Below are 15,749 nucleotides of genomic sequence, written 5' to 3'. Positions count from 1 at the left end.
GAAAACAGAGGTAGTTGAGGCACATTATAAAGTCATATGGTTGTTCAAGAACAAAATCTTAATTATGTCCTAGTCCCATCTGTAATTTTTCACTTATTCATTTTATTAATTTTAAAGAGATTTCCTTTTATGTGCCAGACCTCATGAAAGACCAATATCGTATACATTCACCCCTTATCTAAGGCATATATAAACATACATCATTGTGTGTTGCAGGTCACAGAAGTGGAACAGCCTCTCTAGTGTATGAGAAGAGTGGAAAAAAGTAAGTACAGTGATGAGAAAAGGCAGCACTGCAAGTGAGATGCTTGTGTGTAGCTTTAAGAGATGGTAAATATTACAATACACAGACATAGGGTCTAAAATGTCAGCTAAGCAGTTATTAAGGAAGATACTCCACCCATAACTGTGATAGGTCAATTGGAGGAGAAAAGCAGTGGAGGTAGGGATTCCTCTTCAGAGAATGATGAAATAAAGCAGACCTGGGAAGCCATGCAGATGCACAAGCACTACTCAGTTTTGTCTGCAAGAGTACAGGTTCAGAAGATTGACATATTGAGAAGTAAAAAACCCAAGAGATTTGGTGATGGATTAAAGTTGGTGTGAACATGAAAGAGAGTGAAGTTAAAGATGACACCAAGACTGATGCAAGAATAGGACAATGGTAGATTCATTTTTAAAATAAGGGTTATTGGACATAAATTTTGTGAGGGTGGAGAAAATAGATTATCACCTTTATATTAAGCAACTGGAATTTCAGGTGTTAGTGACATGTCCAGGTTGAAATGTGGGACAGGATATATGGAAAGAAGCATAGATTCAAGATACAGTTGTATTGTAATCCATTTAAGAGCAATAAATGAATGCATAAGAATAAATAATTCTCTAAGGGAAACAGTATAGAGGAAAAAAAAGAAAAAGGATAAAAAGCAAGGATCCAACCATGTAGAATGTCATACTGACAGTGTGAAAGGAAGTAAAGGAGCCAATCATGGAGATAATAGGACAAAGAGCTGTGGGCCAGAGAAGCCAAAAGAGGAGAGTGAGAGAGTAACACTGACATATATACAGTACCAAATGTAAAATAGATAGCTAGTGGGAAGCTGCTGCATGTCAGAGGGAGATCAACTCGATGATGGGTGATGACTTAGAGGGGTGAGATAGGTAGGGTGGGAAGGAGTCATGGGAGGGAGGGGATAAGGGGATATATGTATAAATACAGCTGACTCACTTTGGTGTACAGCAAAAACTGGCACAACAGTGTAAAGCAGTTGTATTCCAATAAAGAGCTTAAAAAAAAGAGAATGAAGGATGAAAACATACAATTAAGGGAGGGAGTAGAGAAATGTGACATTGAAGAGAGTTGGTTGATAGAGTAAAGCAGAAAAAATATAAGAAAACTAAGATACCAATGCACATGTTTTCTACTTTGGAAATGGGTGGTTTGGGGCAGGTATATCACAGGCACACATTAGAAACATCAAATGGGTACATTAAGGAATGAATCATATGATAAATGTGATACAGTTCTCATGTCAAAGAATAAGTGAATGAAAGGCCCTCATTTGGGCCTGGATGACAAAGTTTTCAGAGAACCTATATGTCACTCTGCTGTAACACACACCACAATGCACAGCAGCTTGAAGTCTACAAAACAGAACTCTAACCATTAGGATGACAAGGGCTGAGAAGGGACATGGCAGGTGAAGCAGACGGTCACTAAGGGTTAAAAGGTTTCTGGGCATTGGACAGACCAACCAGGGGGCCAGACTGACCATAAATCACAGGCCAGAAAGAAAAGCACATGAGACAAAATAAATAAATAAATAAATAATTTTAAATGAGGCCAAACACTTAGGAAACCTAGAAAAGAAGATGAGTAGTTATACAATAAACTCTGAATCTTCCCTAATATCCTTCTACAGATGTATCCTCATTCTTTGAAGGCTTGGTGTACATGTCCTCTTACTCACATCCTCAACTGCTAACACAAATGACTCTTCTTCACGGTCCTGATTCCTGCTCCATCCTCCTTCTCTAGTGTCCACAGAAAACTGCCACAGAGAAGGCTAACACCACAGCAAGCCAGGAAAACTCCATTTTTGATTCCTGGAACATAGAAAATTTGCTTCAGTAATTTACTCACTACAGACTTTATTTTTGTCCTTCCCACCTACCTGTTTTGTCAAAGTATCTAAGAGTACAGCATCATTAAAGATTCAGATAGATAGAGTTCTCCCCAAATCAGCCAGGTCCTATGCAGGATGGTACAGAACAGGCAAATAGTTCCATGACAGTCACAACAGCAGCTAATTACAAGCCCGGGGTAGTGACCAAGGGGTGCTGCAGAGATCTGGGATTCCTACGTAGAAATCCCTTGGCCTGGGAAATTATCCTCTGTGGTCCTTTTGGTTTTCCCACTGTAGCCAAGCAGAGAAGCTGTTAATGAGCAGAAATGAGAGACATTCAGTTTTCTTATGAAAAACAGGTATTAACCATAGTTTAGAGCTACTTTAAATCTTTATTCTATGATGTATAAAAATGAATCCCAGACCAATTTTTTAAAATTATCCTTTAAAGTGGTTAATCATTTAATCATTTCTCTGTTGACCACCACAATAATAGTTAACTTAAACACAGAATATATTAAAAAGTATAAAGAATAATACATGGAGGGGGTTGGGGTGGGATGAATTGGGAGATTGAGATTGCCATATACACATTACTAATAAGAAAAAAAATCAAATTATACACTTTAAACATATACAGTTTATTGTATGTCAATTATATCTCAATAAAAGTTCTGAAAAAAATAATACATGGAGATAAAACCATACAATATTCCATGACAAAAATGTGGAGAGAACAAAGATGAGATTTAAATTGACTTCAAAAATAACACTTTCATACATATTCTATTGAATCCCCACAACCACATTGTGTAGTAGATGTAGTCATCACTGTATAATCTCAAAAATTATCTAAACTACACAGATATTATAAGGTTGGGCTGGGCTATATATGAATTTAGGACTTTCTCAGGTTTTTATTCTCTTTCTTCTTTAAATTACAGAAAAGTCAATATAACTCAACACATTCATGAAGCGCCTTTGACTTTCAATCCAAATTTCAGGCATTTACAACAGAAAAAGGAAAGTTGTAGATGCACCTCAATTATGTAAATAAATTCAGACTTCCAGTCTGAGATTCCAAACTTGAGATGCTACTTCCTCTCTCTTTCTTTAAATCAGGAGAAGAAACATAAATGTGAGCTCCATTCTTAGAAACAGTAGGAAATACATCTACATTTCCAAGCCATGACATGTGAAGGAACATTTACGCACCACAAAACTTGAAACAGGACAAGAGTGATCACCAAAGAAAATGTGTGCCTCTAAGGAAACTGAGATAGTCAGGAAACTCAGCAGTCTCAAAAAGAGATGCACACACTAGGAATAATATCAGTGATCCTTACTTTGAACAGCAATATCAGAGTGTGTGAACCCTCACTTTAGAAAGTGATGGGGGAAAGAACTTAAAGAGAAAGATACAGATACAGCACCTTCTGAAGTAATGGGGCCATGTGTGCAGGGCAATGGGAGAAAAATCAAGGCAAGAGGAGGGGAAAAGCAGCCAGACCACTAACATTTCCCAGTATATAATGAGAAGAAAAGGATAAGTCACAAGACATATGATAAAAATTAACAACTATGCCTCTGCTCTGAGTCAGCAGTTATCCCAGCAGCCCAGGAGAGCATCATACTAACAGCTGAGAGGTATTTTCAAGACAACGTTCCAAAACTCGGCTGCCTTGTCTCACATATCACAGACATCCCTCCCTCCACCTTCACAATATCCTTTTAGATATGAGTATATTAAAATATTAATAATGATAGGATTATATATTATAATGACTTTATTATAAAATAGAGAGATGACCTATGTGAATATACTTCAATAAGAAAGAAAAGGGAAAATGACATAAGCTATATAGCACACACATAATAGAAGATTATTCCATGAAGCAGTGAGCATTATGAACAAATTTCCAATGAATTTTTAAAGATACCTTCTTTCTAAAATGACGTTTAGAAGATATGAGTTACATAAATGACAGAAAATATGAAGTGATGAAAAGTGAACTGGAAATTTCAAGAAGTAATTAACAAAAGTCTGATAGCAATGAAGATGACTAACAGTAGAAAAAAGTGGGAATTTAAATATTCCAAATAGAAAAACAGTTGAAAAAAATTAGAGAAAATATAGAGTAAAATAACATCCAACAACAACAAAAAATTAGTGTTCCTTAAGAAGAGTTCTTAACACTGAGTTAAATTAAAATACAAGACAAAACAGGAAAACTTCTGTGGAATGAAACAAGCATTAAATTTACAGACTAAAGTCTTATCATGACCCAGGGGGAGAAATGTTATAGCATGGGCCACACCCTGGCAGATCCAAGTGAAGTTACCAGACTCCACATGCAGAAAATAAACAACCTCAAAAAACAAAACAAAAAACAAAAACTTAGAGCTCTCATGAGGCCTTACTGAAAAAAAAAACAATTAGAGAATAAACTCCACTAATCAAAAAATGAACAGAGATAACACGGTAACAGTGAATTATGAAGTCTAATATTAAACAATTGTAGGGACTGTGGTTAAAGAACAGAATACAAATGTTACAAATAATGACACTATAAAGAATAATTAGTTGTATGTCAATTATATCTTAATAAAACTTGGAAAATATTTTTTTTTAAGAAAAGATTAATTATATTAGTAACTAAAAAAAAGTAAAAAATATTTCTGCTGAAATTTTCTGGTTTCCTTATCTTTCATAGTAGGAGATAATCAAAATTATTGTAAAGGTGATTAACTCAGTATTATTTTAAATTATAAAGGTAATGATTAGAAGAACTGGGAATAATAAAATCAAATAAAATTGAGTGATAATGGAGGAAATAGAAAGGGGAAAGGATTAAAGGGAAGTAGACTCATTTATTTCTGTTTCATAGTGAGGAGTCAATGGGTACTATCTTTGCAGTGACACAATTATAGCATTAACTACACTATATGCAATGAGTAACTAAAATAAACTATAAACCTTCAAAATTATTAAAACACACACATGAAGGAAATAAAGCATCATATAGAAGAAATCTTAATACAATAAAAGTATTCAAAAGGATGCATAGAATTAATTCACTCACTTATCCTACTAATATTTATTGAGCACCCGTATGCCAGGAGTGTGCCAAGTGCAAGAGATTCATAGTTCCACTATCTCTGGGTTTTGTATGCTACAGGTGGAGGCAGATATGAAACAACACACAAATGTAAAATTGCAAGCATGCAAATTTCTCTTTAATAGGGTGAAAATTACGGTAACAGAGGATTTGATGTGAGCAAGAAAGTCAAGGAAGTTTTCCTGAGGAAGTGACACTAGAGCTGTCACTTAATTATCTATTAAATGATAAATAGAAGTTAACTAAAAATGGAAGACAGAGGATTCCTTGAAGGGGGAAAAGTTTATGGAATTACTTTGGGAGAAAATGAGGGGAGCGTTATACAGGATACGTAGCAGAATACTGTTCCTAGGAGAGAGAGAGAAGTCAAGGAAGGTTAAACATCCTCCTCGGAGGAGGGTAATTTGACATTTATGAATATCACTCAGGTTACAGTGTAGAGAATGGATTTGAAGCAGACTGGATGCAGTTAAGACAGTTGGAAAGTAACACACTTGTCAAGACAAGAAATGTGGTTGCTTAGACGAGGCATAGGAGTTTGGGAAGTAGTTATATTTGCCATTTGTTTGGGGGAGACAATCAGCAGTACCTGATGATTCATTTAGATGGAGATACACTCACTCCATCTAATGCTTTAAGTCTAAGATTTATTCATCTCCACCAGGACCTCCCAGTGCAATGATTCTACAACACCTTTAATGTCCTTCACCCCCCAATGTCCTTCCTGTCTTCCTTCCTCAGATTAAATTCTATGGTCAATTCCTGTGCACACTTTTATTTTGTTCTCTTTTAGCCAAACAATAAACCTGGTAAAACATAGCAGTAACTTCTATGCCTCTACTATTTCTGAATATAGTTCCAGTGTTTCCAAATAAAAGTGTCTATGGTAGTTATGCATCTCTTTCCATTTTATGTAGTGTGTGGTGACAGGTGGTTAATAATTTATTTGCAAATCAAGAAGGTCCCTACTCAAACAGCTGTACCTAAGGAACCATACCTGGGGAACATCATCTAAACTTGAGTTAAAAGGCAAGGTTTTCAAACTTGAGCTCATGCCACGAGATGAGATTTGGGGGCTCTTGGGAAGAGGTGAATATATATTGTACATTACAGGGGCTTAAGTTATTAGAGCCAGGAAGGAGATTCTGGTAACTTTTGTACAACAAAAGCACCTTCAATTCCTTCCCACAAATGCTGAAAATACATTCCACTCTACCATTAAGAAGCAAGACCTATTCCTTTCCCCCTTTTGCATTTTTCATACAGAACATGTGGGCATTTCTAAATTGGAAATATACACATAAAAAACCTTCAAATTCTTAAGGTTTTAAGCTTTATTTTTTTAGGTAATGATAATTTTCATCAAATTGCACTTGATGTACAATATTATATTAGTTTCAGGTGTACAGCATAATGATTCAATATTTTTATAGATTATACTCCATTTAAAGTTATTACAAAATAATGGTGACATTTCCCTGTACTGTACAATATATCCTTGTTGCTTATCTATTGTATGCATAGTAGTTTGTATCTCTTAATACCATACCCTTGTCTTGTACATCTCCCCTTACATCTCCCCACTGTTAACCATTCATTTATTTTCTGTATCTAGGAGTCTGTTTCTGTTCTATTACATACATTTATTTGTTTTATTTTTTAGATTCCATTTATATGTGATAACATATAGAATTTGTCTGACTTACTTCACTAAGCATAATAGTCTCTAGATCCATCCACATTGTTGCAAATGGCAGAATTGCATTCTTTTTTATAGCTGAGTAATATTCCATTCTCTGTGTGTGTGTGTGTTTGTGTGTCTATTGCTTCTTTATCCAATCATCTGCTGATGGATATGTGGATTGCTTCCATATCTTGGCTATTGTAAATAATGCTGCTATGAATGCTTGGTGCATATATGTTTTTGAATTAATGTTATTTTTTTTCAATATATATCCAGCAGTGGAATTGCTGGATTATAGAGTAGTTTTATTTTTACTTTTCTGAGGAAACTTCATACTGTTTTTAACAGTAGCTGCATCACTATGCCTTCCCACTAACAGTGTACAAGGGTTTCCTTTTCTACACACCCTAGCCAACACTCATTATTTGTGATCTTTTTGATGACAGACATTCCAAGAGGTGTGAGGTGTTATCTCATTGTGGTTTTGATTTGCATTTCTTTGATGATTAGTGATGTTCAGCATCTTTTCATGGGCCTGCTGGCCATCTGTATGTCTTATTTAGAAAAATGTCTGATCACATCCTCTGCCTGCTTTTTAATTGGTTGTTTGTTTTTGTGATATTGAGTTGTATGAGCTGTTTATGTATTTTGGATATTAAGCCTTTACTGGTAATGTCATCTGCAAATATTTATTCCCATTCAGTAGGTGGTCTTTTTGTTATGCTAATGGTTTCTTTTGTTGTGCCAAGAAATTAAGTTTAATTAGGTCGCATTTGTTTATTTTTGTTTTTATTTCTTTTGCTTTAGAAAACAGATCCAAAAAAAACTCCCCACAATATTATAATTTATGTCAAAGAGAATTATGCCTATATTCTTTTCCAGGAGTTTCATGGTTTCAGTTCTTATATTTAGGTCTTCAACCCATTTTTAGTTTATTTTTGTACATGGTGTGGGAAAATGGTCTAGTCTCATTTCTTTACACGTAGCTGTCCAGTGTTCTGAGCACCACGTATTGAAAAGAGTGTCCTTTCTCCATTGTACATTCTTGCTTCATGGTCATAGATTAACTGACCATACGTATGTGTTTATTTCTGAGCTCTCTATTCTGTTCCATTGATGTATGAGTCTGTTTTTGTGCCAGTATCATGCTGTTTTGATTACTGTAGCTTTGCAGTATAGTATAGGCAGCACAATACCTTTGGCTTTGTTCATTTTTCTCAACATTGCTTTGGCATTGGGGTCTTTTGTGGTTATATATAAATTTTAGGATTATTTGTTCCAGTTCTGTGGAAGATGTTATGGATATTTTAAAAGAGATTACATTAAATCTGTAGATTGCTTTAAGTAGCTTGGAAATGTTAACAATAGTAATTCTTCCTGTCCAAAGATGAGAAATCTTTCCATTTCTTTGCAACATCTTCAGCTTCCTTCATCAGTGTTTTATAGTTTTCAGAATATGGGTTTTTCACCTTCTTCATTAAAATTATTCCAATGTATTTTATTCTTTTTGATGCAATTTTAAATGGGATTGTTTTCTTGCTTTCTCTGAGAGTTGGTTAGTGTATAGGAATTCAAAAGATTTCTTTGTGTTCCCTCTATACCAACACTGATGAGAATTTTTATCATGAATGAATGTTGAATTCTGTCAAATGCTTTCTCTGCATCTATTGAGATGATCATGTGATTTTTATTCTTCTTTGCTTAATGTGGTGTATCACATTGATTGATTTGCTAGTGTTGAACCATCCTTGTGGCCCTGGAATAAATCCAAGTTGATCATCTTGTACGAATCTTCTTAAGTATTGTTGGATTTGATTTGATAATATTTGTTGTGATTTTTTTGCATCAATATTTATCCAAGATATTGGTCTATAATTTTATTTTTTAAGTGTCTTTGGTTTTGGTATGTGAGGAATGGTGACCTCACAGAATATATTTGGGAGTGTTCCAGCCTCTTCAGTTTTGGGGACTAGTTTGAGAAGCGTAGGTATTAGTTCTTTTCATATATTTGATAGAATTCCCCTGTGAAACCATCTGGGCCTGAACTTTAGTTTACTGCGAGTATTTTTATGACAAATTCTATTTCACTTTAATCAATCTGTTTCATGCTGAATTAGTCTTGGCAGGTTGTATGTTTCTAGGATTTGTCCATTTCTTCTAGTTTGCCCAGTCTGTTGGCATATAGCTGTTTGTAGTATTCTTTTATGATGCTTTGCATCACCCTTATATGGACTATTTGTCCTCTTTCATTTCTTAATTTGTTTATTTGGGTCCTCTCTCTCCTTTTTTGGTGAGCCTGGCTAAAGATTTATGAACTTTGTTTATCTTTTCAAAAGACTAGCTCTTGGTTTCATTGATCTTTTCTACTGTTTTTGGTTGTTGCTGTTGTTGTTGTTGTTGCTCTCTATTTTATTTCTTTTCCTTCTGATCTTTGTTGTTCCCTTCTACTAATTTTGGGCTTTGTTTTTTCTTCAGTTTCTAATTCTTTTATCTGAGAGCTTAGCTTATTTATTTGAAGATTTTCTTCTTTGGGGAGGAAGGCTTGTATCCCTGTAAACTTCCCTCATAGAACTGCTTTTGCCATATCCTATAGATTTGGGAGTGTTGTGTTTCCATTTTCATTTGTCTCAAAGTATTTTCTGATTTTCTCTTTGATTTTACCATTGACCTATTGGTTTTTCAGTAGCATGTTCTTGAGTTACCACGTTTGCACTTTTCCTACTTTTCTTTCTGTAGTTGATTTCTAGTTTCATACTATTGTGGTCAGAAAAAAAAGCTTGATATAATGTCTATCCTCTTAAATTTATTAAGACTTGTTTCTTTTTTTTCTCTTAATGTGTGGTCTATCCTGGAGAATGTTCCCTGTGCACTTGAAAGGAATGTGTGTTCTGCTATTTGGGGACGTAATGTTCTATTGGATACGTATTAAATCCATCTGACCTATTGTGTCATTTAAGGTCATTCTTGCCTTACTGATTTTCTGTCTGGATGATGTGCCTATTTATGTCAATGGGGATTTAAAATACCCTATTATTATTGTATTAGTGTCAATTTCTCCTTTTTTGTCTGTTAGTATCAGCTTTATATATATATATAGAGAGAGAGAGATAGAGAGAGAGAGAGAGAGAGCGAGCAATATTGGGTATTTACATTTCTGTATTGGGTGCATATATGTTAATAAGTGCAATATCCTATTCTTGTATTGATCCCTTTATCATTCTATAATGCACTTTTTTGTCTTTTGTTATAGCCTTTGCTTTAAAGTCTGTTTGTTTCTGATATGAGCATTGCTACGCTAACTTTTTGGTCATTTCCATTTGCGTGAAATATTTTTTCCACCCCTTCACTTTCAGTTGGTGTGTCTTTTGCTTTGAAGTGAGTTTCTTTTAGGCAGCGTATAGATGAATTTTTTAAAATCCATTTAGCTACCCTATGTCTTTTGATTGGAGCATTAGTCCATTGACATTGAAATCAATTGTTGATAAGTATATACTTACTACCATTTTATTACTTGTTTTCCAGTTTTTATAGTTCTTTTCTATTCATTTCATCTTTTTATTTCTTCCCTTGTGCTTTGAAGATTTTCTTTAGTAGCATATTTGTGTTGCTTTCATTTTATTTTTTGTGTACCTATTTTAAGTTTTTGATTTGTGGTTACTCTGTGGTACATATATGTTGACCTATAACTATACCTAATTGTTTTAAACTGGTAGTCATTTAAGTTAAACCACTGTTAAAGATCTACTTTTTTACCCTCCTTCCCTATGGTTTGTGCTTTTGGTGTCATATTTTATGTCATTATGTTTATCCCATAACTGTTTTTAGTAACTATAGTTAGTTCTACAGTTTTTTTGTGTTTTACACTTTACACTAGATTATTTAATTAGTTAATCCTCAGCCCTTACTATCAACTTGCCTTTCCAAGTGGTACTTTTCCCTTTCCTATAGATTCTTACTTCTTTTCCACTTAGAGAAGACCCTTTAACATTTCTTTAGGTTCAGTTCATTACTGATGAACACTTTCAGGTTTTGCTTGTCTGAGAAGCTCTTTATCTCTCCTTCTATGAAAATGATAATCTTGATAGGTAGAGTATGTTAGGTTGCACATTTTTCTCTTTCAGGACTTTAAAAATATTATGTCACTTCCTCTGGCCTGCAAGGTTTCGGCAGAAAAATCAGCTGATATCCTTTTGAGAAATCCCCTGTATAAGACTGTTTTTCTTTTGCTGCCTTTACAATTCTATTTTTAACTTTTGCCATTGTAATTATGATATGTCTTGATGTAGGTCTGTTTGAGTTGATCTTATTTGGGATCCTTTGTGTTTCCTGTAACTGGATATCTATTTCCTTCATCATGTTTGGGAAGTTTTCAGCTATCATTCCCTCAAATGCATTTTCAACCACCTTCTCTGTCTCTTCTCTTTCTGGGAACCTTATGATGAGAAGGTTGCTATGCTTGATGTTATCCCATTTTTTATATTTGTCTTTCTTCTTGCTGTTCTGATTGGGTGATTTCCATTATTTTATCCTCCAGATCATTTTTGCATTCTTCTGTATAACTTCATCTGCTATTAATTCTTTCTAGTGCATTTTTCACTTCAGATATTTCATTCTTCAGTTCTGACTGGCTCTTTTTTTATTTCCTACTTCCTGTTAAAGTTCTCACTGTGTTCATCTATTTCTTTCCCTGATTTAGTTAGGATTCCTGTTACTAATGTTTCAAAACCTTTATCTGGCAAATTGTTTGTTTCAGTATTTTTCATGGGTTTTCTCTTGTTCTTTCAATTGAGATCAGTGCCTCTGTCTTATCATTTTGCTTAACTTTTTCTGTCTCTATGAATTTAGGTGAAACTGTTACATACATGCAGTCTTGAAGGGGTGTCCTTGTGTGGCAGGGTCTCTTTACAGTAGGCATATGCCCAGTAGCTTTGAGGGGAGAGCTGGATTTGATGTGAACATAAGTCATGTCTTTTCTCAGGGTATGCTGGCAGCTATCACTTAGGTAGGAGGTGGGGCTGGAGATGTAGGAGCTAGGGTAGGAGGCAGATTGAGGTGGGATTTCCAACCTGCTCAGTGCCCATCAGTGCCCTAGCTGGTGTTGGGTCATATTCCAAGCTGTTGCAGCAGAAGACCTGAGGGTGGGGTCCACTATGGCTCTGTTTTCTTTCTTTCTTTTTCTTTCATAATTGAGATTTTATTGGTTGTTTTGAGGATCAGTACACAGACATTTCAATTTGTACACAATTCTTAACATATGTTCCAAAATTCTAAAAAATCATGCAGTTGTGATTCTTTTCTGAACAGTTATTCCAGTGACTTTCCAGCTTAAAATTTGGAGGCAAATTTTCCTTAACAGGATATCAAGCACCAATAACTTCAAATTTTGATATGCTGTTACATCTGAAGTCCCACTAATTCACAATTTAATATCATATACACTACATACTCCAATTGTCAATCGTTCACAGTACATTAACAAAGTTACTAGAAGAACTGGACTACCAGGACCAAAGATGTTACAGAGTGCAAGAAAGTCTGACCAGGAGAGCCAAGATCAAGGAGTGAGTGATTTGCTTTAGGAAACAATTCTACCAAAAAACAATGTGGGAGAGAAGCAATTTAGAGAGACATTAAATGCACAACAGACTCCAAAGTGCTGTTTAATATGCTTTGTGTTATAGGATATAAAAGCTACATCCCATCTATGGTATGTTAAACTGACACCCGAGATAATCAAAGCCTCCCATATTCAATATCCCACTATTTTCTGGTTGTACCAAAAAATAAACCACCAGGAAATGATTTCACCTCTTAAAAAAAGCATTTACACTTAAAAAATGGGATGAGGTGGGTTTCCCTCCTTTTAAAAAATGTTTCTAGAGCTACTAAAAAAGCTTGCATTTACAAAATAGTTGATAAAAATATTCCTCTTGATTGTACAAGAAGGGAGACAGGGACCACTGATAGGACCAGGTGTGTGATATTAATCAGATGTGGCTTCTTTCTCTCCCGATATGTCAGAGGCTGGGCTCTCCTCGTTTTCAGTTTCTCTGTTTTCTGCAGGTAAGTCTTCTTTAGTCTCTTGGTTAGCCACGTCGGCCTGTTTTCCCTTTGCTCCCCTTTTCCCTTTTGTTTGCACTTTTTTTGTCTGAAGGTTTATGCTTTCCTGCCGCCTTTTCTGGCTTCCTTTCCACTTTTGCGGGAGTCGGTTTAGCTGACAAACTCGCCGATCCAATCCCCTCTTGGGCTCCTCCTGCGCCGCCCCCTCGGCGGAGCTGACCTTCCTCTTGGGCAGCGGCGGGGCGGGCGCGTGCCGAGTGCTTGGGGTCGCGGCGCCCGGAGCCTCGGCGAAGCTGAGCTGCCTGGCCGCTGCCGCTCCTCCCACCGCCCCCTGTGCTGGGACCTCGGCTCTGTTTGCCCTAAGCGTTTGCTCTCCTCTCCCAGCACTAGCACCCTTGCCCCGGGGGGAACAGTGGCAGAGCAAGAGAGAAGACCACGTAGCTCTCAGCCGGTGACTGTGCCTGGGCTGCAGTGGACGGGCTACAGACAGAAGTCTGGGCTGCGTCTGATGCGCTGCCCTTGCAAACTCCGGTGATGGCCATCCTCACCAGGCTCAGACCACAGCTGCAGTCTGAGTCTCCTTGTCTCTCACAGCTTATTTTCCCCTCGGCCCCTGCTGCCCCTGCTCTGCTGTAGAGCCATACTGCAGACGGGGCAGACAGGCCTGTGTAGGCTCTCAGTGTGGGTCGGGGTGCAGGCTGTGGTGGTGCAGCCACCACCAAAGGTCAGGACTGCTTCTGACGCACGGCCTGTGTAAGCAACTGTGATGGCTGTCCCTTCCCTGTTCAGAAGCCACTTCAGGTTGGAGTTGCCTGGGTGCCTCACAGCTGAGCTCTTTTTTCCATTGTGGCCATGCTGCTTCCAGTATGGAGCTGTTCTGTGAAGGAAGTGGGGCCAGGGCTGGAGCCATTGGCTCAGTTCACGCTGGGGAATGCACTGGGGTGCTCGTGGGACACTGGGCAGCCACTCAAGCACTGTTCAATGTGCCCTCTCTGCCCTGCTTCAGGAGCCAGCAGTGCATGGGCCCTGCTCACTAGTGGAGTCCAGGCTTCCCACAGCCCTCCCATTAGAGCCACTGGTTCTCCAGCCAGCCAAGAGGGTTCCTCCTCCCTGTGTTTGACCTTAGGACTGGAGTACCTAATATGTGAGTTGAAGCGTTCACTCCCCAGGGAGGATCTCTGCCCACATAACCTACCTTTTCCTCTGATTCTCCTCCTAGTAGCACAGGTCCCAACCTCATCACTTTCTTCCCTTCCTAGCTAATTCTGTGTGGATCTTTCTCACAGCTTTATTGTACAGGCATCTTTCCACCAGTTTTCAGTTAGCTTTCAGTGAGAATTGTTCCACATGTAGATGTATTTTTTGATGTGTTTGTGGGGATGGTAAGTTCCATGTCCTCCTACTCCACCATATTGATCGATCTCCCTCCTTCCCTCCTTTTGAATCTAAACTGACCTCCGTGACTTGGCTGATTAATAGAGTGAATCAGAAATTAATCCTAAGGCTTCTGATGCTAGGCATGGGATTTCTGAGTCATAACATGAGATGTGTTTACCTTAAAAGAAACAGCCAAATTGTTTTCCACACTGGCTGTACCATTATAAGTTATCACCAGTAATGTATGGCAGCTCCAGATGCTTCACAACCTCAAGAAACTTTGAAATTGGCAGATGTTCTTTTATATGTATTATACATATTTCTATAATTAATAGTGTTGATTTTTTTTCATGTGTTTGTTATCCACATATTTTCTTTCGTAAAGAATCTGTTCAAATCTTTTGCTAATTTAAATTAAGTCTGATTTTTTATTATCGAGACTTTTCTCTAGATTCAAAATGAAAATCGATTCTCAGATATAAGATGTGCAAATATTTTTCTCCCACTGTGTAGCTTATTATTTCATTAACATAGAAGATATTTTTAATTTTGATAAAGTACAATTTATCAATTTGTTATGTTTTATGTTTTTGGTGTCATATCTTAGAAATCATTATTAACTTCAGGTCACCAAATTTTCTCTAATATTTTCTTCTGGAAGTTTTATTGCTTAGATTTTACGTTTAGGTCTATAACCATTTTGAGTTCATTTTTGTGTAAGATATCAGATAGGGATTGAGCTTTAATTTTGCTTATAAATATTTAGTTCAGCACAATTTGTTGAAAAGACTACCTGTTGTTCATCGAATTGTGTTTGAACATCTTTGTGTGGATCCATTTCTTTTTTTTTTTTAAGCTCTTTATTGGAATATAATTGCTTTACACTCTTGTACCAGTTTTTGAGGTATACCAAAGTGAATCAGCTGTATTTATACATATATCCCCATATTGCCTCGCTCCTGCAACTCCCTCCCACCCTCCCTGTCCTGGCCCTCTAAAGCATCACCCATCATCAAGTTGATCTCCCTTTGTTATACAGCAACTTCCCACTAGCTACCTATTTTACATTTGGTAGTGTATCTATGTCTATGCTACTGTCTCACTTGTCCCAGCTTCCCCTTCACTCCCTGCACCCCAGCCACGTGTCTTCAAGTCCATTCTCTACATGTGCATCTTTATTCTTGCCCTGTCACTGGGTTCATCAGTACCATTTTTTTAGATTCCATGTATATGAGTTAGCATATGGTATTTGTTTTTCTCTTTCTGGCTTACTTCACTCTGTATGACAGTCTCTAGGTCTATCCACCTCATTACATATAGTTCAATTTCATTCCTTTTTATGGCTGAGTAATAGTCCATTTTATATATGTGGCTCTATTT

The 15,749-nt window shown here is 36.8% G+C and overlaps 1 pseudogene; it reads right to left on the bottom strand.

Moving 5' to 3' along the window:
• Nucleotides 1–12,915: 12,915 nt before the first annotated feature.
• LOC130844485 (non-histone chromosomal protein HMG-14-like) lies at nt 12,916–13,534 on the bottom strand (annotated as a pseudogene).
• Between the last annotated feature and the right edge of the window lie 2,215 nt (nt 13,535–15,749).

Source organism: Hippopotamus amphibius, chromosome 2 (assembly GCF_030028045.1).
Source record: "Hippopotamus amphibius kiboko isolate mHipAmp2 chromosome 2, mHipAmp2.hap2, whole genome shotgun sequence".
Classification (NCBI taxonomy): domain Eukaryota; kingdom Metazoa; phylum Chordata; class Mammalia; order Artiodactyla; family Hippopotamidae; genus Hippopotamus; species Hippopotamus amphibius.
The sequence above is the reverse complement of the archived record's forward strand: the minus strand, read 5'-3'. Positions and strand labels throughout refer to the sequence as shown.